At 39.9% G+C, this 24,187-nt stretch overlaps 1 protein-coding gene across 2 annotated transcripts in view; it reads left to right on the top strand.

Annotated features, from left to right (window-relative positions):
* Positions 1-24,187, top strand: part of kcna4 (potassium voltage-gated channel, shaker-related subfamily, member 4) — a 66,412-nt gene that overhangs the window by 17,465 nt on the left and 24,760 nt on the right. The window contains exon 1 of one of the 2 annotated variants that reach the window (XR_011978511.1): positions 15,267-15,348. The exons of the other annotated variant lie outside the window; for it this stretch is intronic. The gene's annotated coding sequence lies outside the window, so the exon portion shown is untranslated. Of the gene's footprint in view, positions 1-15,266; positions 15,349-24,187 lie in introns of those variants that run through there. 2 annotated transcript variants of the gene reach the window in all.

Raw genomic sequence — 24,187 nt, 5'->3', positions numbered from 1 at the left:
CACATACTTTTGTTTTAGAAACTAAGATAAATATTACAACAGCTGAGAGATTAGATAATAATGACTAGGGAAATGTTGCTAAAACTGATAATGAGTTACTAAACTGCTTCCTAAAGAACAACAACAATAAGAAATAAAGGACGGTTGGTGGAGGACGAGCGATGAAAAGTGGCATTTTGTCTAATACTCTGCTTAACCACCGGCAGGCTGCCCAGAAAACACTGAGCGAAATGCCAGTTGACCACCAGCTGGACCGCTAATTTAGCTAATGGAGCTTCAGCTATGAGCTGTAATAAAGATAAGCTAATAAGTTAGCTTAGGTGACCAAGAAACAATGACAACACTGAACCTTTTTTGTGTGAGGGGGATATTATGGCTGTGTATGAAATGTAGGAAATGCCGCCTACTCAGACAGGATTCTGAGGCAGGAAGGCACCCAGTCATGTCTGAATCGACGTTCTTTTCACTGGGTGAAAATGCTAATGGCTAATGATAGCACAGCTAAACACTCGGATCTCGAAGTGAGCTGTCGATTTCTTTGCAACGCCAGGACGTATTGTTGCCTTCGTGAGTCGGTTGCAGAGACCTTCCTCACTACCCTGGCTTCTGAGACAAATTAGCAACAGGGCCTTTTCAGGGTGCTAAGAACACGAATCAATGCTTTTTCCATTATAGAATTTCTCTGAGTGTTAGAAACTGTACACAGCAAATTTGCCAGTATAAGATCAACACTGTTAGTGTTCAATTAACACTGTGAGCGTTGAACTCCCAGTGCTCCCAGGTGGCTCCCAGTGGTGGCTCAGCGGTTAGAGCGCCGGGATATCGATAACAGGGTTGTGGGTTCGATTCCCGGGCTCGACAAGCTGCCACTGTTGAGCCCTTGAGTAAGGCCCTTTACCCTCTCTGCTCCCCGGGCGCTGGAGTTGGCTGCCCACCGCTCTGGGTGTGTGTGTGTACTCACTGCCCCTAACACGTGTGTGTGTGAGTGTGTGTTCACTACCAGATGGGTTAAATGCGGAGGACACATTTCGCTGTACAGTGTACAGTGACAAATACGTGCACCTTTACCTGCACCTTTGCACCTTTAACACCGACATTTAGTCATGCATGTATCGTTATCAGCGCTACTTTTTCACCTACTTTTTTTTACATAGAACATTTTTCCTTGCATATTTTGTTATGCAGCCAAACGCTTAAACAACCAGTAGATATATAATGGAACTTTTATATTTAGGGCACATTTTGTTTCCATGTGGTGTTTCTCGACTTTTTTAAAAAACACACACAGACGTTTAGTACCTTTTCACATAGAGACGTGTTCCTGAATGTGAAATTGCTGCATAAACACTGTTTGTTTCTACACTAGCATTTTTTCACTGCTATATAAAAAGTGTTCAGAATTTAAACCCAAAAGCCTGGACATCTGTTTTGACCCTGATTCTAACTTAACTAACTAACTTAACAATTTTCTTTTTTAAAAGTAATAAATATAGAAGGGTTGAAATAGTTAGATAGATAGTTTCATAGTTTGTAGTGTGTGTGTGTGTGTGTGTTTGGGGGGGGGGGTATTACAAGAAACCTCACCCTTCAAGAAAAAAAGAACCAGTCGCCTTATAAAGGCAAGAGCAGGGAAATGCCCTCCTTGTTGTAGAGATATGCTGCCTTCAAGCCATCCTTGGAAGTTCCTACTTTAGGCTTGTTTCTTTAATAAGAGCAGGTTTATTGTGCACTACTGCATGTTTATGAGCATAACATGGGAAAAGGCAGCTAGAAACATCCTATAGCATAGGCTCGTGTCCTGGTTTTCTGCACATGGAGAATACATTAAAAAAGATTTAGCCAGACAGTGTTCATGTGTGGCTGCTAAATAACTGAAATACGAGCAGTTTACTAGCTGAACTATCAGCATACACTATGACTTTTATGACACACCACTTTTAGAAAGTCTGGGTAGCTTTCGTGTGCCCGCATCTCATAAATACGATGCTTCTAACATATGGCTTGAAGGCTTCAATATGTGAATGCATAGCGTAGCTGGAGCAACTTGGGGGAAAGAAAAACACATTTTTTGAGGTTATTTAAGGCAAACACCAGAAACTATGCGAATTCAAATATGTTTTTGAAACATTAGGCTGCCTTTCGGTTTGAGGTTTATAGTTCTTTCAGCTCTTCTATTACATAGTGGCCTGGCCTTGTATGACTGGAATTAAGTGCCTAAGGGCATTGCTAAGACTACAGCCAAGTGGACAGACTTTCCTCTGAGAACGTGTATTAAAGAAGTAGAAGTACTATTGCTTGAGCTGGGATTTTCAGTACTTTTCCATCCCTGCTTAAAACCTTCTTTTCTGAGTGAGCTCTGTAGTCTGGTGTGCAAACAGGCTTTGGATAAGGGGGTTGGAAGTGAATTTATCTACCATCGTTCCAGTTCCATGCCTATAAACATCTGTGTCTGTGCAAAAGGACACTGAAATATGGGTAAACAAATTGGTTGGAGATATCACTGGCCTTGCTGTTACTATTAGACATCTGTTAGACCTATACAACAATTGATGTGTGAAGGTGGTGGCTGGAGTTGAGGATTTGTGCAGGGTCAGTCTGTTTGGTTTGGACAGAGCCCAGTGGTTTCACTCGGACGGCCCTGCATTTTTTGGCGGAAACAGGCAGGAAATGACAAAGTTCAGGAAGAGAGATTTTTCAGTGACTGATTTAGAGGCCCTTACAGTAGGTCCTTTCAGCCCCCCGGCCAAGCAGGAGAATTGTACACACTCATATTTTCCTGGTGTACTGTCTGAGCCATTTCACAGCTGGGGTTCTAAATAGGCGCTAAGGAGAGGCTGTAAGTCAGGTAAGACTTGTTAAGAGTCATGAGAATATGTTGGAGAGCAAAAGATCTTCAAAAGCAGTTTATCATCATGTCTAAACGTGACAGCATGTTATATAACCCATTATACACTATACGATTTTTTTTTTTAAAGTTTGTGGACACCCCTTCTAATAAATGCATTCTGCTACTTTAAATTGCACCCATTGCTGATACAGATATGTACATACATAGACATACAGTCTACTCCCTATAGAGAAGTATTCCCAATAGAATAGGACACTCTGGAGCAGATAAACATGAACCTGTTGGCACCATGCCTAATGCCAGGTGTGGGCTAGAGGGGTATAACACATCAATAGCATTGCGCTGTGGAGCAGTGGAACTGTGTTCTCTGGAATGATGGTTGGTGCTTCATCCAATACTTTTGGGATAAGTTGTGGATGAGGTGGGGTGGTAACCATCCGACATCTTGACCTCACTAATGCTCTTGTCGCTAAATGCAATCAAATCCTCACAGCAAAATCTCCAAATCTAGTAGAAAGCCCTCTTCCCTGGACAGTTGAGACTGTTGTTACTTCAACAAAAGCAGGATAAACTATTTTTTTATTTCAGAAGAAACACTGAATGAGGAAGTGTCCCAATACTTTAGTCCATATAGTGTACTTTACGGTGGCACAATATGGAAAAGCAGCATATTGTGAGTGTGTTTTGTGTTTGGTAGGTCTTGCAAAGGCCTTGATTCATCACCGCAGAACATCTACACTATTCACCTCTTAAACCCTGTACATAGGCCCCCACTTCAGCTCTCCACTCTTCATGACTGTGGCACTTTCATAATTAACATCAGTTCATCATAGACCCTAAAATATAACCTTGTGGTGCTCCACAAAATATGCTAAACCAAATGGTTACCAAATAATTTGTAGTGGTTTGCATTATGATTAATAACTAAATTATAAACCAAAGGGTTTAAAAGGTTAAGTTAGATTTGTTAGATCACAGATTCTTGAATATTGCAACTGCAAAGAGTTATTGTGATAATCAGTGTTGGATGGTAATAGACTACATGTAATCTGTGTGACGTTATCTGATTACAAAAACACACACTTGTAATCTCTTTGAAAATAGCTGTCATGAGAGTGCAGCTTCTTTTTTGCAGGATTACTGTTTTTAAGGATTATATTTTTCATTTAGAAAACAGAACATAGGAGAGATTGTGTTTTGGTGAATAACACCAAATAACATAAATGAAGCCCTGAGCATTGTTTCATGTACAGTAGGGTCCAACGTCTGGGACCTGCTATGAAAATGCTTCTATTTTAAAATTGATTCCTAGTAAATAAATGAATATAGTAAATAAATAAAATAAGAATTTCTTAATATTTGGTGGTGTTTCCTCCTTTTGCTTTAAAGCCCCTGGGAGCACATTTTTTGTATAATATTAAACTGGGGTGCTAAGTAAAAGTTAAAGCAGAAACACAAAGCATGGGTGTGATCTTAACATTCTAATGTATGAACGTGACTGACAGCCCTCTATTACTGGCAAACATTTTTTATGTTACCATGGCAACACGCACAGCCTTGAGACAGAGAAGATGCATTTTTACTTGGAATTGCGATTGTGATTTCACAGATCTTTATGGTTTATTAAGGTTCTGATATCCCCAAATGTGGTGCTGTGGCGGGACCTCCTGTCCTTCTATGCACCCAGCTGCTAAATTCTGTGTTAAAGCAGAGATATATGTGGGAGTAATGACAGTAATGACTTAGTTTAGCTCACCAGGTTGCTCAGACTCGAGAGGGTGGAGCTATGTTAGCCTATGTTACTAATTGGTCAGGGTTATGCTGACGTATTCCGCCCATTCTACATGGAGAAAAGAGCAATACTGGTGAAATACAGCAGACATTTGGGAAAAACTTTGGGAAGATTTTCATAAGACATACTTTGTACATTGACACATTACCTTAATTAGAAAGAAAACTTTTCCCAGAGGCTTTTAATAAAAGTGTTCACCCAAGCATCGACAAAACCTCTTTGGAAATAAACCTCTGATGAGCTGATCGGATCCATCTGAGAAGTATCTGAACAGTAGCTTCAGAGTAAGACTCAAGAACAAATCTGACCGTTTGGTGGAGTGGGGCAAATGTGCTTGAATATGAGTATGTATGTTTATCTAGAAATAGTGCATATTTCTACATGTCTAAATATTGAACAGTGCACTACAGTTTTTAAATTTAGAAATATGTAATTTTCTAAAACTTTCTCTTCTTTATATCCTAACCCTAACCGCTTTTGTTTGTCTGTTTGGTTAGGCATAGAAATGTCCACATATCAGCTCAGGCATGAAGCAATCAGCCTGTGTGATTGGAACCTACTGTCGTATAAAAGGCAACTTCAGTAAATCAGTGCATTCATTTGTAATTTACTGAGTTTGCTCATAAACTGCAAAATACCTGTGGCACTATGGCCAAAAGCTGCTTGTGAGTTGGGGAGAAACAGGGGAGGGTGTTCATATCGGATCTACAAATACTGTATACTTTATAAAACCAATTAACCTGGTTTTATTATGAGGCCAAATGAAGCAATTCAGATCAGGCTTGTTAAAAAGCTGGTTGGCTAGTTGGATCAGAACTCAAGGCCAAAGGCTGAGAACCGTTGTTTACACTTTCATATTATTAAGTTGAGTAAGCAACACAGCACAGCAGTTTTTAATTTATATTGCTGACCACGTTTACTGGATGCAGTAATGGTGCCAACAATGCTGTTTTGGAAGTACATGACAAATTTCAATTTTAAGTTACACTGACAAGGTGAGGTATAGGTTACAATAAATAGTATCTAGCCACAGCTGAGGCATCCTCAAGCACTCTTTAAACACTGCAGAAGGTAAATCATCAAAGTTTGAATTGATAATTGAAAAACGTAACTAATATCCTTTGGTATTAATATAAGTTAAGTTGTTTTTCTAGTTTTTCACCCCTTTTTTGCATCGACAGTTACCCAGCAACATGTTTTCATGTGTTTCATGAGTTATAAAAACATATTTTAAAAGTATCTGTCTTTCTACTAGATTTTGGAGCATTGCTGTGAGAATTTGATTGTGTTCACTGACAAGAGCATTATTGAGGTCAGGATGTTGGATGATCACCACCTCAACTAACGCCCAACTCCCTAGATCATCCCAAAAGTATTGGATGAAGCACCAACCTTCATTCCAGAGAACACAATTCCACTGCTCCACAGCTCAATGCAGAGGTGCTGACCCAGAGGTCCAGAGAGTCCTATTCTATTGGCAATACTTCTCTACAGGAATTCGACAAGCTGTGTGTGCATTTGCACATCTGTGTCAGCAATGAATGCATTCTAAGGGTTGAATAAGTACCACTAGTCACTTCTCTCCTTTTTGTAAAAGTAAGTTTTTGCAGTGTGAGCATGTACTTGCTGTCATAGCTCATGTCCGAGTGTGTTCCATTTATTGTCGCGTCCTTCTGGTTGGTGTGATCTTTGGTAAGGACTCTCACACAAATACACAAATACACAAATAATCGCTCCTCCAGGGTCTCCTAACACATCCTCAGGCCCAGCCAGGCTGGAGGAGGTCAGTATGATGCTGAGCAGTAGAGTCTTGTTGCATGTGACGCGTAATGGCCGCAGGCGGGGCCAGTTGTTGCTGGCTGCGCTGGCCCTGACCCCTATGATGAGAGCTCTGACCCTGGCCACACCACAGCGGGACGCTCCCTCAGACCATGCCACCCTGCTGGAGGGTTAGTGCATCACGGCTGGCTGTCTGGTCAGCATGCGTCAAACACGATGAAGGGCAGGAGACATGCGGCTGCGTTTGCGCTTTCACCTCTGCCCGCAGGGAAACACGCCTAGCACTCACCAAGGGCTTCCCAAATGAGCAGAACAAGCCCCTAGAGCAGTGCGCGTAACGCGTCCTTACACACGTCCTTACACATTGTCACACTTCAGCAGAAGTGGTTTTGAATGTCATTAAAGTACTGTTCAGAAGTTAAGATAAAGTTTGATGTTGTATGTAAACTTTATTACATATATAAACTGCAATAATCAGCTCATCTTATAAATAGTTGCATGCAAAAGTTGTGGCACCCCTGGTCAAATTCCATTTTGTTGATTTTCCTAAGTGAAAAAGTCACATCCTCTACAGAACAAACTATACCACATATATTAATACACAATGACTGTTACTGTTAACTTGCCATGGGGACCAATAAAACAGAAAATGTAATATACAAAGCTTCAACCACATTTTATATGCTTTTATTTTATTAAAATATTCAGCAAATAAATAGAAATTATGTCCTAAAATGTCCAGGAGTTTTGCACTCATTGTCACATAGATAATCTACAAAACATTGTTTGGGTGTCCCATAAACGCTAAAGCAATGAGGGGTGGTAATCTTTTATAATGAAGCACAATCCGAGGCAGCCAGTCAGAACAGAGATCATTTACATAGGCCTATGTAAGTCTTAAATGCACTAGGTTTAGCCTCAGGAAATAAAAAGAGAAAATAAGGGAAAATATATTTTTGCTACCTAAAACCATACAATCCTCATAATTTAGGTTCTTACAGAGTCCCTAAGGTGACAAGATGGATGTTTCTTAAAAGCATGACCACAAAAGAATATAGTAAGGCCACAAAATAAAATAAAATAATGTCATGGCTTCAGTACACTGTTTTGTGGCCTCAGTAGCTATATTATCTCATGGCTTCAGTATATTATCTAGTGGCCTCAATTTATTATTTTGTAGTCTCAGTATATTAATTTGTGGCCACAATATATTATTTTGTAGTCACAAGAAACTTAATGTGTAGCCACAATATATTATCTTATGGCCTCAATATATTATTTTGTGGCTGTGAGAAATTGAAATAGTGGCTTCAATATATTATTTTGTGAGACTTATTTTGAGGACACAATGTTTTGACCTCAATGTATTATTTTGTGGCTTCAGTATATTATTTTGTAGTCCTTGTGTATTATTTTGCGACCTCAAAACATTATTTGGTGGCCACTACAAACTTTATTTGTGGCATCATTGCATTATTTTGTAGCCTTAGTAGTAGACCTAATATATTATCTTGTGGCCACGCCTTATCACCATGTCACCTTGCGGGCTCTGTAGCCCCTTTATAATGTTTGTTATTTTATATTTATAGTATTTTACTCTGTGTAGATTAAAATGTAGACTCAAAAGTTACACACACTGATGTTTTCATATTTCCAAAAAAAACAAGAAATTATTACATAATAAGCCTTAAACTGTATTATAATGTAATGCTCTGTGTGCAAGGATTTTTGTTACATTGTCTGCCTTAGATTTGATCACCAATTTTAAAAGGTGAACTTTACCGTAATGCTAGACATCTTTCTCTGTCATTTTCAAATGTAATCACTTAATAGGCAGATCCATTAATTAAGGCCTCTTTATTAATTGAAGCTACTGAAGTTGCACAGGGCCGGCAACATATCGCAATCATTTTTCATTTGTCTCTGCAACACATTGATCAGTTAAAATACCTTTTATACGACAGAAAACATTTATTTCAAACTTCTGAATGGTCATTCTAAACTTTTGAATGGTAGAGTATATCATATATCACGCTGGCCTCCAGCAACTGACCTGCCACTGTATTTAAGATGATGTATTACACATTATGGTGCAGCAAAAACAACTTGTGGCTAGGCCGCTAGTTATTTGTGACGAGACCTCTGCGTTGGCTGGCTAACACACCGCACCACGCTGCGGAGAGCAGGGCTTGGCCTCGAGTGTGTTTATTCAATCTAATTGAATTCAGAGTGGATGTAAAACCATTCTCTGACTGTTCTCTGTGAAAATGATTGATGCCCCCAGACTGTTGAGTATGCTAAAGAGCTATGTTGTGGATGAGATTAGAATATTGCTGCATGTCAGGGCTCTGTCAAATACCAATTTTCTTGTCAGTTTTGAATAAGAACACAAAAAGGATGTTTCAGGGAAATATTTCAAACCAACAGAACGACCATGTATGGACAAGTTCGACCAGAGCATGTGCTCAATCAACACTGTAACTGCAGTGTGTTTTAACAGCTGTTCTACAGAAATGCTGGATTTCTTACTTGGGGGTTGAATGTGGTTTAAATACCTCATGAGGTTTAATATGCTTTAAAATGTTTTATTATTATATTTTTTATTATTACTATAGTTATGTATTATTATTATTTGTAGTAGTAGTTGTAGTAATAGTAGTACTATTGTTGTTATTATTATTATTATCATCAGTAGTAGTAGTAGTAGTAGTCATATATTTTTGTTATTAGTAGTGGTATTATTATTATCAGTAGTGGTAATATTATCAGTATTGTTTATTATTATTATTATCATTATTATTATCATTATTAGTAGTAGTAGTAGTCATATATTTTTGTTATCAGTATTGTTTATTATTATTATTATTATTATTATTATTATTATTACTAGTTGTACAAGTACTATTATTAGTAGTAATAGTAATTGTATTGTTAATGTTATACCCACTTTTGTAATTTGGTGTGCACTAACAAAGTATATATCGTCATATATCGCAAAATATTGACTTCACAGGGGAATGAAAAAGCCTTTTTAACTTTCAATGGAAGTAAATGTAAAATGATTTTATTCCATGCTATTTTGTAGCATTTCTGTTGGTTCATTCATAATGAAATTCTGACACAACGTACAGTTGCACAACAGCGGCCATATCATTTGTTACTGTACTTAAATACTTTTCCCAGGAAAATGAAAACATTTCCATATGGAACAGCAAGTGTAGCTAAAAGAGTCCTTTTAAATCATAGCAAACCAGTGCATCTTCTGTTAGAAAGCTAACTACATCTGTACATTAAACCAGAAATAGAGAATTATTTACCAGTCTTTTTTCACTTAAACACAGGTGCTTCACCCACCACTAAACCAAAGAATATGACATGAAGTATGCAGTGTTAGGTGACTGCAGAACAGTGGTCATAATAAAAAGCATTAACATTTCTCTTTCACAGACGCTTTACACACACATAACACAAACACACACACACACACATACACACACACACACACACACACACAGTTCCCCAGAAGGCAGGAGTGAAAATTCTCCAGACCACAGTGTAAAGTCACTTAGCTGGCCCAGATAGAGTCCATATGAGCAAGGGGAAAAGTCCCCCTCTGTTTGAGGGGCCTCAGTGCGGTAAAGTACAGTCACTCTGCCAGCCGGCATGGGAGGGCTCCAAGACGTGATGTAGAGGCCTTGCCAGCTTAGGAAACTTCCCAGTAGTGGGTCTATATAACATGCAAACTGCAATGGAGGCTTACTCCAGCAACGGATCTGGGAAAGCAGCCGAACCACGATGCAGAGTCACTTTGCAGGCCAGTCCAGGAATCCTCATAGCTGCGAGGCAGAAACACTCAGGCGGGAATTTTGGGGCCATCACGAAAAGTTACCATTGGCCAATACAGGAAACAAAGGATACAAAACAGTACGAAACACAACTAGACTAGACTGGTTTAATTCTCATTTTGTACAGCTTATGTACACTACTCACACACCCACTCACATGCTAGCAATGCTAATCTCCTGTCTTTTGCACTATCCTCTTCTTTAATGCTTGCTAACTTCTTTTCAGAGGCCTCCTAGTGAGTAAACAGGTGATGCAAAGAAAATTTAATCATTGGATATTTTATATAATCAAAAAAATAAACTCCATCATATGAGCTACCATGGATATAGCAAAAAAAACATTACATCTTACTGTGATCTGTACCTTGTTTCTAACAATATATAAGTGAGCAGTAAGGCACACTTTATTGTTGGATGAACTATGTTTTTCCCCCAAGAATTTGGATCAGTAAGTGCTTATTATTGTATTGTTTCAGTCAGAGAAACAATAAACCTGTGTGATATGTGAGTTATATTCTTATTTATGTCTTTTCTTATGGGGAAAAAAAATATTATACATTCCATAACACACAACCTTTAAAAACATGCCTTACATTCATTGCATATCAAGTAAAGGCAACATTTTTGAGGATTCACAGTGGAAATGGTGAACACTTGTGGCAGTGCAGAAGGAGGTTAAATGGCCATCCTCACCCCTGTAACTTAATGGTACCTCAGCCTTTTTGCATGGTTTTCTGTGTAATTACGGAATAAGATGTGAGATGCCTGGGATAATTCATTTCTGGCATTGCACAGAGTCTTGCCTGAGGACTTTTGTTGGCATTGCAGGGTGCCTAAGTCGGGAATTGAACCCCAGTTGTGCTGAGAAGAGGGCAGTGATATTAACCCACTATACTACATCTTCCAGTATGAAATATGCATTATAGAATGTACTTGCTTCTCACTGCCAAAATGCCATTTATATATATATTTTTTTTTAATTAAGATTATAATTACCTTTACATTTGTGCCTTGTTTTTGTCATATACTGACAATTAAACCAAAAGTAATAAGTAATAACAAAGCAGAAGTAATAACATTCTGTGGATCGGACACTGCATTGTTCAGGGCATGTTTCAGTGACCTTCCTCTCTGAAACTGAGTCTCCCAGACAGCTTTGAACTACTAGCGTACAGCACACACACACACACACACACACACACACACACACTTTCATCAGGAAAAATGTATTGCTAGCGGGACTGGATATGCCCAGATGTAATTCCTGCTCTGTTTGGTGGCTAACAGCAGACACTGAATTGAGAGTGGGAGCCAATGACCTTCCAAGTCCACAAACACACACATACACACACACACACAGATACACACTCCCCAAAAACTGCTGAGCTATAAAGACTGCATGTAGTTGCACATACAGCTCGGTGCCATCCATTTTCTTAACAAGGGAAATTGTGCATTTATATTTCTCCTATTATACAAAGAGTGCCAGCCACGGCTAATTAATGCTAGCGTGATAGAGTGAGAAGAGGGATCTGGGGAATAATGTGGGAAAAGGCCCGTAATTTTAAAGCCTTACATCCTGGGATTGCTGAGCTCCATACAATGTCTCCTTCTTTCTCTCTTGCGAGAGTGGACGTCTTTATTACGCTGATGATTTTTCTGCTCCGATTGTTTACCTTGGTGGGTTTCCTCTGCTTTAATTGGCTCGTTGTGCTGCCCCCAGAGAGCAGGCTGAGATACTGCATGTTTAGGAGGCTGGAAATAGCTTGCACTTCCTGTCTGTCTTTAGGGATAGTCTTGCTGCTCTACAGCTACGGGGAGCTTACCCTCTTCCTAATGCTCCTCAACTCTTAGCCTTTCACACAACAAAGCTACTGATCTTATGAAAAACATCAAACTATTTCCCTCCCAGAAAAAAGGCATGTTACTTGAATGTACATTAAAGTTAAGAAGCCATCTGTATTTGGAAGTCCATAATTGACCGTGATAGATATATCTAGAAGCTGAAAAGTGTACCATAGTCCCCCACATCAGCTGCCAGGATTACCTGCCGATGTTTAATCATAATAGTGTGGAATTCCAATAGTGTTATATTCTAATGCAACAAGTGCTGGTGTTGGGCCTGCTGTAAGTTTCCATGCCTTTATGCGTGCCTTGTCTGACCTTGTGCACGGCTGCAGTACCGCTGTGTCAGATTTCGTTGCCCCTTCTAATAGAAAATATGTCATCAGTCTGTCAGTTTTTTACCATATCTGACTTAAACTCAGTAGGCAAAGCTGTACAATAAACCAATCAGCGTGTCACTTGCCTTTCCCGTAAAGAGCCAGGTGCAGTCTGACTTTGGCGGATCGCTATTTCAATGGCACAGCTACTTGTGTTCTGTTTATTGTTGATGTGAAAGTTTGCATAGCTGACAGCAGGCTTGCACTATGGACTCGTGCATTGCTGCATGATCATGTGTGCGTAACAAGCAGGGGTGCACGAGCATTGGGCACACGCCTGTTTTGACAATTCACTGCCAAGATAGCAATTGACGTCTGACTGTTGACGCCTGCCTAGGTCGTTTTTCATCTGTGTTTTCTGTTGCCAAGATAGCAATACGCCAGAAATTGACCACCATGACCACCACGGCCATCGGTGTACATATATTCGAAAGCTCCATTGCTATTTAAACGATGTAGACGGAAGGCATGAAAATAGACTGTCAGCGGGGTGTAAGATAGCAATGAGCAGGGTGTAAGACAAGGGCCCCTGGTGTAAAAATGTTGGAATTAAGCAAGAAAATGTTGAAATTTAAGTTTGTACAACCAACATTGCATATTTTGTTATTACAGAAAAAGTACAATACTGAAAAAAGTACCTTTGGATACTAGTACCAAATTCCGGGTAACGACATCGGTTCAAACGTAAATAGTACCCAAGCCTACCTATTACACATGCTGATGCCATGAAATAATGATTATCTTATTATACTCCAAACATTTCACCATTTTGAATGAGTAAGAAATGGGAGGGGAATTGTGCTCCTTGTCTTTCTAAAATTTAGACATCACACTTAAACAGCTTCATCACTCTTCAGTCTCTGTCCTTTACCAACACCCTGAGCTGGCACCCTTAGTGCGATGCAGCCACTGACAGACAGCCCTGTTCCTTGCATAAAGATGAATTAGCATAGTTGAGGGTGGTTTAATTTTACATATTAATGTGATATGTAAAATTACATTTCCATATGACTGGCAGGACAGAACAGAAATCTCATAATTTTAAAAGTGTTTAGGCAAATGGAAGCAATTAAAGTATATGTTTCTTCTGAAAATGTAAAAGAATGAGTACAAGTGTTAAACTGCAGCTTGGCAATAATACTTGAATACGTTTCCTCCAAAATAATTGTTAGTCATAGTACCAAGGTGCAGTTTAAGCATTTCCTCCCTAAATGTATTGTGGTATTATACACATTGTCACTGTCATGCAAAAAAAGCCCTGTATCTCCAAAATGGCAACTTTACAGCAAAAGGAAAAAACCTTCTTAACTTTCAATGGAAGTCAATGTAAAAAAAAATATTCAGGTCATTTTGGAGCATTTCTATTGATCCATTCATCATGAAATTAGGACACAATATCAAGAACAACAACCAGTTTAAATTATGTGGACACCATATTTCCACATGGACAAAAGTATTGGGACACTTGCTCGTTTTTTGTTTCTTCCCAAATCAAGGATATTAAGAAGGAGTTTATCCTGCTGTCTGTTAGAGTTTGAAGGAGCATTGCTGTGATAATTTGATTGCATTCAGTGACAAGAGTGTTAGTGAGGTCAGAATGTTGGATCATCACCACCTCACCTCATCATCCCCAACTCCCCAAATCATCCCAAAAGTATTGGATGAAGCACCAACCATCATTCCAGAGAACACAGTTCCACTGCTCCAGAGCTCAATGCTGGGGGGTTTATACCCCTCTAGCCCACGTCTGGCATTAGGCATGGTAGTACTTCACTACAGGGACTAGACAAGATGTGTGTGTGTATGTGTGTGTGTGCATGTATGTATTATAATAAAATAATAACATAGTAAATACAATTTCACACAGAACTTATGGATAACAGAAAGTGTGTGTGTGTTTGTGTGTGTGTGCTTGTGTGTGTGTGTGAATTTCTCCAACAACAACTTATTTCACTGAAAGACATGAAATCGATGCAAATAGCTTTTCAATGCATTTTGGAGCCAAATCCCTTCAATTAATGGAGTATTTTCACCCCTGTAGTTCAATAACCATGTGGAGCATGGAATGGAAATCTGGATCTGATGGTGGGTCAGGGAAGGTTTAGGGCTTCCAGGCAAGGCCTGGTATGTATACTGACCTGTGACGACCCTCTGAGCTTATTAAAACTGTATGCATAAAAACAGGTCTATGAGAAAAACGAATGGATGTTTCTGGACGAAACCAAACCAAGGCCAACCTCTGCACAGACTGTACAGATCAAACATGCTGAGATTTTAAAAAAAGCTTTTTAAAAAAGCAGAGTATTCAGAACGGTTCAGAAGAGTGTAGTGGAACTGACGGCAGCCTATTCAGCTCCAAACAGAGAGTGTTCAAACAGGCTGTCCTTGAAAAAAAGCACATTTATACAATACAGGCTATAGAATCCAGCCTTCTCTGCCTGGAGAACAACGGGTTCAACATTATTGTGGTTTGAAATGTGGCTCAATATTCATCACGCTCTCTCTTTCACTCCCTCTCTCTCTCGCTCTCTCTCTCTCTTTCTCTCTCTCTCTCTCTCTCTCTCTCTCTCACACACACACACACACACACACACAGTCGGACAGACCTGCAGGAGGAATGCAGGAAGCTGATCAATCTCCCCTCTATTCTCTTTCCAGGGACAGGGATAAAGTTAGACTCTCCCTCTTTCTCGCTCTCCCTCCCTAAGAGAGATCAGCTGGGAAAGAGAGAGAGAGAGAAAGAAAGAAAGTAAAGGAGACATAGAGAGAGGGAGAGAGAGAGAGGGAGAGAGAGAGAGCTCACAAATGTTTGTGATAAATGTTATCGTTGCCATGGAAACCTCAGCTGAAATCTCTGATAAGGTATACTTGTTTTTAGCTCCTCTCTGAGTGTGCTTTTCTGTGTGTGTGTGTGTGTGTGTGTGTGTGTGTGTGTGTGCACAACACAGAAAGAGAACACAAGTGTGAGAATGAGGGTGTGGATGAGAGTGTGAGGGAGTGTGTGAGAGCAGTGTGTTGCATAATTAGAGCAGTTTTTGTTCTCGCACATTTTTGCTCTCTATTTGGAAAATATGTGTCAGTGTTGCGGAGGGCACCGTTTCCCCCCAACACACAGTAAACATCTGTCTCTCGCTCTCGTGCTCTCTCTCTCTCTCTCTCTCTCTCTCTCTCTCCTGTCCTTTTCTCTGTTTTGTTATTTTTCTATTTCCTCGTTCTTTCTTTCGCTTTCCTTTTTCTCACTCTCTTTCCTCCCTGTCTCCTTCTCTCTCATTTCTCTCTCTCTCTCTCTCTCTCTCTCCCTCTCTCTCTCTCTCGCTCTACCTCTTTCTTTTTCCTCTTCTCTCCTCCTCCTTATTATCTCTCTCTTTATCTCTCTCTATGTCTGTCCTTCTCTGTCTTCCTTCCCTGTCTCACTCTCTCTCTCCTTTTCCGATCTTTCTCTTTTTTCTTATTCCATCTCTCTCTCCTGCCACTCACTTTCTCTGTCTATTCCTCTCTTTCTCTTGTGAATCATTTTATCTTTCCCTCTTCTTTCTCTTCCAGCCTTTCGTTCTCTCTTCTCCTCTTCTTCTAGATCACTCTTTTCTTTATTTTATAATTGTTGCCACTTTTCTCTCTCCACCTCTCTCCATCTTCCTTTATCTATCACCCCCCGCCTCCCTTTCTTTCTCTCCCTTTTCTCTCTCTCTTCTTCCTTACACCCCTTTTTCTCCTTTACTTTCTCTTTCTCCCTTCCTCTCTTACTCTCTCCCAAACTAGCTATCTATAATATCTATATACTGATCTATATACTGATATATCAATCTATCTACTGATCTATCTATCTATCTATCTATCTATCTACTGATCTATCTATCTATCTATCTATCTATCTATCTATCCTCTCTTTCGCTTTCTCTTTCATTTTTTTCTCTCCTTCCCTTTCCCTCATCTCTCTTCCTTCTTCCTTTCTGTCTTTTTCTCTCCTTTTCCTCTCACTCTGATTCTCATCTCTCTATCCATCTCTCTCTCTCTCTTTCTCACTCTCTCTCTCAGTTAGGTAGCTGCATTGTTTTTACTGTTTTCATATTCATTGCGGTGCTGCAGACGCCCTAAGGCAGCTCATGATATCCTTGCAAGTCTCCACGGCTTTGCTACATGCTACATGGTGAGCACTTAAGTGCTTTGCATTCACACAGACACATTTCTCTGCACGCCTCAGCCACACACCCTTATGCCCTTTATTCCGCATGGATTTGGACATGTCTCTCTCGCTGTCACTTAAATAATGCACAGCATCTTTCCGCCACTTAGCACCAGAAACCGCAGCAGTGCTATCTGCAGTTAGGGATGTGTGTGTGTGTGTGTCTGTGGGTGTGTGTGTGTGTATTATTATAGTGGAGCAATTCATGGTCTGGCTCTTTCTTGTTTGATGTCTTTTAGGCAGTGTGGTCAGCACTGCCTTTCAGCGGATTCCTGTCTTTGTCGGCTGTGGGTCTTTCATCTACCACCTGGCGGTCCAGAGCTTGGATTACATTCAGGTGAAGCTTGAAAAATAGCCACGAAAAAGGCGTGCTGTGAGCCGCTCATAAGAGGGAAGGTTGCAGGATCACTGCTGCTGTGATGACACTCGGCTAGGGTCTGTATTGGGCTGTGAGCTTTGTTTGGAGCATTGTTTACCTGCAGATAATTTAACAAAAATGTTAAACATTGATAGTCCAGTGTGTGCTAGTCTATCTATCTATCTATCCATCTACCAGCTTACCTACCTTCCTACCTATCTACTGCCTGACCTACCTACCTTCTAGCCTATCTGTTATCTACTGAGTTAACTATCTATCTACCTACCTTTCTATCTATAAAACCTTGGGAGATATTGGTTACGGCATTTGTATTTCTACACTTCAGTTACAGAATTCCACAACTAATTAACATATTAATTCAATTCATATTCATATTCGTTCAAATATAAGTCAAGTATATCAGCCCCCCCATTTCTTTTTTATAAAAAAAACCTTTCACAGTAGGCTTACACAGCCAGACCTGTTTGTTGCAATAAAAAATACATTATTATCGCCCTGCTACGTCACAAGATCATATGGTTTTAGTAAATTCTCATTCTGAATATAGTTTAGAAGATTTCTATGGAGTCTGAGCCTGATTCACATGTGTGAATGGCAAAACAACAACGAAACCAGAGCTCAGGTTTTTACAGACACAAGCTACATGTCCAAAGCAGCTGGTATGAATGGAAACATTGATTGAACTGGAGTGTATATGTGTGTGTGTGTGTGTGTGTGTGTGTGTGTGTGCGCTCCTTCATATTAATGACAAGAAAAGGTTTCAGAAACACGTCCATTGTGATGCTCCACTGACCTGTAACAGAGACAATAGTGTCTCTATAATTTGCCACTCGATTTGCAGGCTCCTCACACTGCTAACTGCACTGTGTATCTCTGGAGAAGCGTGCAGGACAACACTCACGAAAACTTCATAAGGCTGAGTCATATGCATGTAAAATCAACTTGTCAACAAATGCTGTGTACAGCGTGTCCTTCAGCGTAAATTACATGTCCCAACCGTAGGGGGAGCCCCGGAGCAGGAAACTCCAGTTGTAGCATAATTCTGTTTTAATGTGTGATGACAATGCTGGGAATTATAGTGAATCTTTTTAGCTAGAAACCGTCTTTGAGAATTGTGTCTTTTTGTCCTTGAGTTTGCTGGCTCTGCTTGTTGCTTCATGTCAGCAGAGATCATTTAAAGGCCAGCTTTAATTGATCAGGTGGAAACTCATGTATTCATTAACAGAAGATTAGGCGTATACCATGCATGACGTATAGCTTGTTTTGCAGCTGTAATTGCTCTAAAATGTCGTCTGTGCTGTGCTTGGGGGCTTTTAAGAGGCAAAGGCCTGTGGCGTTGACCCTTTAATGCCTACATAATCTACTCTTCTCCTTTTCTTATTAAGGTGATTTCTCAGTGCTGCCATTACACTTACTTTATTTTGTCTCACAAACTGCCATTTTAAACAAGCAAGCACATGAATAAAATATACTTCACACTTCAGCCACCTTTTATTGATTAGTGATGAAATGAATCAATAATGAAGGCTTACTGTAGTAATCCGTATTTAGTCCTGAATGTGTGTGTGCTTCTGTTACACACGCAGTCTATTACAGTGCATCCATTTGAGGCAGCATTGTGCTCTAGTACCAAATACTGATGCATTTTCCAGTCCGGTGTGGTCATTAGTACATTGTAACCAGTCTGGGGCAGATGTAAATGTTTCTTTGGCTTGTGGCTCGCCCGCGGGCCAGGGGTCACACCAGTTTGTACAGAAGACTAGTAGATGACTAGTACACCTTGGTGTGTAATAAGTTGCGTTAAGGGGTTAAAGGGGACAAAGCCAAAGTCTCTAAATGTGCTCAGAAAACTTCAATGCAACATTTACTCTATAGAATGTTGTCAAATACTCCAGGCCAGGCACAGTATGAGATGCTTGATTGAGATATATTTGCCCAGTGAATTCAAATAAACCACACCAAAGATACCAATGATATTGAAGTAAAACAATGGGACAGACAGGCCCATTATGCAAACAAATGAAACAATATGAGAAGCTGTTCTGAGCTTTACTCCACAAGGTTGCACTGACTAAGCAAAAAAAATATGAATGGAACAACAATAGTTAAAACCATCAAACCAGTTACATTACTAGTGTTACATTTTGCATCATCTTCAGGAACTGGATGTTCACTTGCTGCCTAATATAGCCACCCTTTGATAGATGCCACTGTAGTTTGGGACTGCTCATTCATCTGAAATCAAGAATATTAAAAAATGGAGTTTATAGTTTTTTTACTCTTATACTGCTGTATACTGCTTCTCAGTATGGAGTAACTGTCTCAACTGTCCAGGGAAAGCTTTCTACTCAAAGTTTAGATTTGTGAACACTGCTGTGATAATATAATTGCATAATAATCAGCGACAAGAGCAGTAATGAGATCAGGGTGTTGGGTGATCACCCCCCCTCATCTCCAACCCCCCAACTTAGCCCAAAAGTATTGGATGGAGCACCAGTATTCCAGAGAACCTCGTTCCAGTTCCACTGCTCCACAGCTTAATACTGGTTGGCTTTATACCCCTCAAGCGTCTGGCATTAGGTGTGGTGCCTCCAAACTCCAACTCCTAACCTCCAAAACTGTTACATAACAGTCTAGACATGTTTTAGTTCAAAATTGACATAAACCCAGGCTGCTAACAAAAGGCGTTTGAGGCTAAACATAACCGCTACTTGGACTAAGTGAGGCAAAAAAGGGTAGCTGGGGACATGTAGACATACAGAAGACACAATTACAGGGTGGTAAATAGGCTTGTAAAAGTCATCAAACAGCAACTTAAAATACTGCAAAAACACTTTCTATTGCGCCAAATTGTCAGTTTTTCTGAATTATTGGTCAAATTTTTGTAGGTGATTAATAAGCCTTTTAGTATGAAATCTGCAAGAGCATGGCGAGCTGGAATTGCCTTGGGGTCTTAAAGGTTAGAGCGTAAAGCTACTGAATTTGAGGAAACCCTGTTTTTAATAGAGCCCTCCCTAAACAGTCCGTTATCAGCAGCCTTAGCAGTATACAGCCGGGAAGAGGTTTTTAAACATTAACATTTCAAAACAATTTTTTTGCTCTACATAACATTAAATGGGCTATGCATAATGGATGCTGTCACTAGGTCTAGGGACGTGCTTTTTATTCGTTTGTATTAGCATGTCAGCTAATACGAGCGGCAGCTTAGGCCCTAAGAGTATTCATTCATCCGTTGCAGCGAGCCAACATGAAATGCATCAAGGCATGCCTCAGTGCATGTGACAGAACTAACTATGCTCACCACAGATAGTGCCACAGATAGTGTCAGGTAAAGCATCATTGGTTACTGTGTGTGTGTTTGTGTGTGTGTGTGTGTGTGTGTGTGTGTGTGTGTGTGTGTGTGTACATGTATGTGCATGTTTGGCGCAGGAAGGGAGAGGGTTTTAATCCTTGAACCCTAGGGTTAATATGCAGAAACTATTTACAATGATTTGGCCACCACTGATTTAGCATTTCTTGTGGAGTCCCACAGGGTTCTGTTTTAGGGCTTATAAAATTGATGTTAATTATGAGAGTACTTTAGTTATGAGAGTGAATAACTGAAGTGTGTGCTTACATACAGTGTCTAAGGAGTTAAGCCTGGTGAGGATGAGGTTGGGATATTGGGAGTAGAAGATATCAATGGCTTTTCTATTCACTTTGTGAGGGAATATCAAAGGCAGGGTGTGTCGTATTACGGTTAGGAGCTGGACTGCTTGCAGGTGCTGGGCGGGCTGGGCTGCGGTGCGTGAGGTGGCATGCAGAGGTTGTTCTCAGTATGCACTGAGGCTGCAGCAGGACTGAGATGACCGTCAGTGATAAGCCTCAAGGCCATTGCTCTCACCTTCACAGCCACAGCGCTGGACGTAATCGAAGGACAATGCCGAAAACCGCTCCAATCTGCTGCATCACCACACTGATGTCCAGATTAAGGGACCTTGCTGTCCTGAAGTGATGCACTAAATTTGGTTGATTCAGATGTCTACTCTGTCAGTTTTCGACATGACTAAAAATGTTACATCAGTAGTTTTGCCTTTCAGCTTATTTCTATATAATATGTAGCATATTTTAGGCATATAAAAATCCTAATAATTTGGCAGTGATATGCAGAGGTTGGGAAGAGAAGAGAATTTCATTGGACTGTACAAGTGTATTAGTGTAATGACAAAAAATAATTACTTACAAATATTTCGCAATATGTTGTATTATTTTAATGTTTTAGCATTTGCTAGTAAATGATAATGATAAAAAAATATATATTTTAAAAAGCTTGATGGAAAAAATCTTGATGGAACCTGTGAGCGGTTTAAAAGCTATATGTGAACGCAGTGAAACATCACATTCAGCACTGAATCAAATCATCACTGAAGCAATCAAATCATCACAGCAGTGGTCTAACATCTGTTAGAAAGACTTCCCAAGACAGTTACACCAACAAATGCTGGATAAACTCTTTCAGTCAGTATACCCTTGATTTCGGAAGAAACAGGTGTCCCAATACTTTTGTCCATATAGTGTATGTGACGTTTCACAGTTGCTTTGTTTCATACATCCGCAGCCACATTGGCTTTTTATCATTGAAAACATTGATTCCAAAATAGTTGTATATTGCGGCGTCTGTCACTTATTCGGGGCTTGTTTATTCAGACAGTGGTCGTGGCTACATGTGTTCACACATGCACATTTGCTCTGTAAATCTGCATTGTGTGTGTATTGTGTTGCTACATAAAGCACAGATCAATCAACTTCATTAGGACTTTTAGGAGCCGTGTTGTCACGTTGTTGGTAGCTTCTGTCAAGCCTATCGTGGTTAGTGACCTTACAGTGCCTGTGTGTGTTCAAGCTAAGCTCAGTGAGTCACTATTCAATGAATCAATTGCATCGCTGATTCATGCATTGACCCAAGTAAGGCATTCGGCCCGGCCCTAAAATAAGAGAGTTTATTGTTTTCCAAGCAAGATTCTTTCTGTTTCTTGCTTGTAAGGTATTAAGATATACACCAATCAGCCATAACATTAGTACCCTAATCTAAGGTGAAGTGAAAAACATTGATTATCTTCATCTACAGCTTCATCTATTATATATTAGGCAGCAAGTGAACAGTCAGTTCCTGAAGTTGATGAAGTATTAAAGGCAGGAAAAATAACACTTTACCAAAAGCAAATTGTGATGGCTAGACGACATGGCTGGGTCAGAACATCTCCAACAGATCAGGCAGGTCCAGTGGGGTTTTTCTGGTATGCAGTGGTCACTACCTACCAAAAGTGGTCCAAGAAAGGGCCACCTGAGAACCGGGGACAGGGTGAAGGGCTTCCAAGGCTGACTAATGCGATCCATGGAGGCCCCACCACTTACAGGACTAAGAGGACCTTACATTAGGTTTGGGGCCAGATATCACAGGACACCTTCAGAGGTCTGGTGGAGTCCATGGCTTAAATGATGATTAATGTTATGGCTGATCGGTGCATGCTTTGAGCCCTGAAAGCGCTCTTTTAAAGATTTTAATTTGCCAACTAGACGTGTAACTCACTCTGCAGTCAGTGTTCTCCCTGCGCTTGTTTTCCTTGACGAAGTTTGTAAGCAATTATCACAAGTCTTGCATCAATGCAGTTCAGAACTCTGCCTGTCTCCCCGAAGCTCCTTCCCCAGAGGATAAACTAAATTGTCAAAGCTGCATATTTTGAATAGCACTTTAGGCCCACATGCTGTGAAGTGTACTGTTCAAATGGATCGTTTTATAATATTCTTGGTGGCCCTTTTTCAGACACCATAAAATGTGATTTGGGGGAAAAAAGGTTAGAAGAAAATATATTCAAGCTCGTGTAGCATACATAATGTCACTGTCACTCAAAAACCTGGACCAATAGAAATGCTTAGGAATTGCTTTATATGAAATCTTTTAACTTTGACTTCCATTGACAGGAGAGTTCTGTAAAGTTGACATTTTGGAGATATGAGGTTGCCAAGCCAGCTTTCAGTGTCCAATAAAAAAAAAAAAAAAAACAGGCTGACTTCCTAGCGAGTTGTATAGGTAATGGGTAGGTATAGGTAAAGGTAATGGGTAGCTGGTAGCAATCAGGCTGTTGAATGGGCTGGTTAGAGTTTGGTTTGAACATTGTTGAAGATTCAGAACACACAGGTCACTCCTCAGCCCATACAATCCATATATCCACATTCTACTATCACATAAAGTGAAGTTATGTCATAACTGAATTCTGGGAGAAGGACCATTCCCCAAACACCTCCTCCAAGTCCTCAAGCTCCATTAATACCACCATGTCTCAGTTCAACTCTGTGTCAAACATACTTAGCACCACCTCCACCCTGTCTACTCCCTTTCTTCCATCAATCCCCACTCCAGTGGAGGGGCTTGTTTATGTTCAGATGACAAGAAAGCCAACTCGGACACCAAGACTGAGCACCCTCCCCTTCCACCTCAGAGTGTAGTCCACACTAGCAAAAACCTTGTATTGCAAAAATGGCAACTACAGGAGAAAACTTCTTTTAATGGAAATCAGTGTTAAAATATTGAAAGTAATTTTGGAGGATTTCTTTTGGTCTATTCATCATGAAGGTAATTTTTTATGCAGGACAGAGATGATATACAGCTCATTTAGAGTTACTGTGACATCATAAAAACTATGTATTTACATACTGCATATCTAACTACTCATCTGTTTATCTCACCCTTTACATTGCAGTTATTAGGAGTGCTTCAGTCCAGAGCTCATTTACATATATCCATCTAAAAGGTGGATTATTAAATTAATTCTATAATATATACATTACAAGTATAATAATAAAAAAGACTGAAAAATGGTTATGCCAAAAAAAGATTACATACATAAAATACAAGGACCTTTTTGTGGCTCCTGATATAACAATATTTGTGTTGTGATTTGCTTGCTTTCTTTGCTTCTGCTGAAGCCTAATGTGACTAGTTCTGCTTGCCAATTTGAAGTCTAGTTTTGAGTCTTAGAGCCTGTATATATGAAGCAAACGTCAATCTGTCTGCTTAGAGTGTTGAGATGTCTTTTACACTACAGATTAATTGCTCATCACTTTACATATTGAAGGAAAGCCGGAAAGAAGATTTGGGC

This window comes from Salminus brasiliensis, chromosome 25 (genome assembly GCF_030463535.1).
Source record: "Salminus brasiliensis chromosome 25, fSalBra1.hap2, whole genome shotgun sequence".
Taxonomy (NCBI): domain Eukaryota; kingdom Metazoa; phylum Chordata; class Actinopteri; order Characiformes; family Bryconidae; genus Salminus; species Salminus brasiliensis.
Note: the sequence above shows the minus strand (reverse complement) of the source record. Positions and strands in the feature narration are given on the sequence as shown.